At 34.4% G+C, this 2,811-nt stretch overlaps 1 protein-coding gene and 1 long non-coding RNA gene across 7 annotated transcripts in view; one reads left to right on the forward strand and one right to left on the reverse strand.

The window, feature by feature from the left end:
* LOC106878180 (uncharacterized) overlaps positions 1-2,811 on the forward strand; it is a 174,402-nt gene that overhangs the window by 88,252 nt on the left and 83,339 nt on the right. The gene's annotated exons all lie outside the window — the stretch shown is intronic.
* Positions 1,666-2,811, reverse strand: part of LOC106878179 (uncharacterized) — a 6,233-nt gene continuing 5,087 nt past the window's right edge. For all 3 annotated transcript variants that reach the window (XR_001410473.2, XR_001410472.2, XR_008266177.1), the window contains exon 3: positions 1,666-2,226. This is a non-coding gene — a long non-coding RNA (uncharacterized LOC106878179). The remainder of the gene's footprint in view (positions 2,227-2,811) is intronic.

Consider the following 2,811-nt stretch of genomic DNA (forward strand, 5'->3'; position numbering starts at 1 on the left):
TATATATATATATATATGTATAATCCATTTAAATACTGTAATATTGTATAACTTTGAAGTGAGTGACTTCAAAGTGATGCTGTATTAATTGAAAGACACTGATAAAACATCTAACAAAAAAAGAATTATACAACCAGTTTGGGTTCTTTGCTATAATATATAGTTCCAGTCAATTGGGAGACAATTCTTTAATGAGTTGCCTGGAATAGTCTTCATTATCAATATATCCAGGAAGTTGCTTCTTACTACTACTATTAGCACCAATACTATTACTACCACCACCAGCACCACCGCTACCATCACTATCGGTTTATCTTTATCTTTTTACTTTTTTCAGTCATTAGACTGTGGCCATGCTGGGGCACCACCTTAAAGAGTTTCTTTTTTGCTGAATGAATCAACACCAGTACTTATTATTTTTTTGTGTGAAGCCTGATACTTGTATATACAAGTGGTTGTGTGCAGCTTATACACTCCTCTCCATACACTTTCTGCAACTTTGCATAGGCCTCTCAGCAGGTATTGCCATGACGACTTTTTCTGTCATGGTCAATGTGCCGATCACACACTACTCACCTTCCTTCCAAGCACTGCTGTAAACAGTGGAAGTGAGCTAGAATGTTAAAATTTAGTGCACATACACAACAGAGTTGACGGTCAATCTGTGCCAAGCAGCTTCACACTGTGTGCTTTAGCTTCGTTACTATAGCAACTGTCCGGATACTTATTGATCAGACTTAATATATGCATATTTATATATGTATGTGTCTGTACATATGCATGTGTTTTGCATGGGTGATTTCCAATTTTCTCTCATCTATGTGTGTATACTGACCATTAGCAAACATCTTCACTGTCAATACAAGTAGTATTGTTCGCTTTCAGTCAACTGTGACTGTATGTTCATGCTTCTTGACATGTCACACAATCTTTATAAACGAAAACTCATTAAGCTGATGTTGTTCATTTCACTTCATTGTGTCCAGGCTGTTCTCTTTGTTACTCAATAAACTGGGGGGGGGGGAGATAATTATATCACTGGGACACAGGTGAGGATTGGCAAGAGGAAAGGCATCCAACTGGAGAAAAATCTGTGTCACCAAATTCCAGCTAATTCATACGAGCATGAAAAAAATGAAGTTAAAATGGTGATGCTGATGATATACATGTATATATGCAATTGGTTTGTATGTGTGTATTTATACACACACACACACACACATATATATATAATTTAGAGAAAAAAACCACAATTATTTAATTCATCCATGAAAATTCACAATCACATATAGAAAAATTTAATTAGTAAATACACTAAAAAGACCTATAATAAAAATCAAAAAAGTACTAAGTAATAAATATTAACATAGAAAATAAAATAAAAATCAAATCGATTCAAAATAAATTGATCGAAAATAGAATTGATTTTCGATCAATTTATTTTGAATCAATTTGATTTTTATTTTATTTTCTATTTGAAAATATGGTTATGAAACATGTGTAGTCATTTTTACTATTTTAATATTTATTACTTTGTACTGAAATTGTTTGCACGGTTAGAAAATGTGAAAAACGCATCATATTTCTGGAATATCTTTTATTGAAATTAACATCATTGTGAGGGATGAGCATAGCACTGACTAAGTATTTCAAGCAGTTCATCTGGGTGAGCTGGTCTTTCGCACACTGACTCCCCATTCGACCCCTTGGCTATCATCAACCACCTGTTATTCCTTGCCAACTCCTAGGGGCTCCCTTGGATCCCTTTGGCAACCCCGGTTGTAAATGCATGTCATTCATTTCTAATATTCTGCAAAAGCATGTCTGGCTATGGGAAAATATTATGCTGCTTGTAAAGAGGTAAAGGTTGGTGACAGGAAAGGCATCTGGCTGAACTGTAGAATATCTGCCTCAATAGTCTCTCTCTGATCCATGCTAGCATGGAAAAGTGGTTATTAAAACAATAATAATGGTGATGATGAAGAACATTGCAGAAACATTTAGAATATCAAGAGTGAAATAATAATAATAATAAAAAAAAAGATTATTGAACAAACAGGCAAGTGTTTAGGAGAAATTTATTATGCATACAGTCTTTTCTCAATGGCTGCCAGCTGTTACATTATGAAGAAATTTGGTGGATCATTTCTGAGATGTCAGGGAGTCAATTTCTGAGTACATTCAGTTTTACTTATGGTTTATGGTAGTTCATTATGTTCATATTTCCTGCAATGAGAAAATTTAGACATTTAATAACAATGAAAGAATGGTGACAGCTATCAACTTTTTCAAAGCACATGACTAGATAATTTGTAGTATCTATAAACGTATGTATGTTTGTATATATGTACGTGTGTGTGTGTGTGTACATATATATTTATATCTTTTATGCTTTATCTTTTACTTGTTTCAGTCAGTTGACTGCGGACATGCTGGAACACTGCCTTGAAGGGTTTTTAGAAAAATATATTAATCCCAGGACTTTTCTTTAAAGCCTGATATTTATTCTATCAGTCTCTTTTTACAAACTGCTAAGTCACAAGAATGTAAACACACCAACACCAATTGTCAAGTGGTGGTGAGGGACAAACAAAGACACAAAAACACATACACATAAATATATATACATATATATGACAGGCTTCTTTCAGTTTCCGTCTACCAAATCCAGTCATAAGGCTTTGGTCAGTTTAAGGCTATAATTGAAGACATTTGCCCAAGGTGCTATGCAGTGGGACTGAACCCGGAACCATGAGGTTGGGAAGCAAGCCTCTCATCATGCAGCCACACCTGGACTATATATATATATAT

The sequence above is a fragment of the Octopus bimaculoides genome, chromosome 19, assembly GCF_001194135.2.
Source record: "Octopus bimaculoides isolate UCB-OBI-ISO-001 chromosome 19, ASM119413v2, whole genome shotgun sequence".
Classification (NCBI taxonomy): domain Eukaryota; kingdom Metazoa; phylum Mollusca; class Cephalopoda; order Octopoda; family Octopodidae; genus Octopus; species Octopus bimaculoides.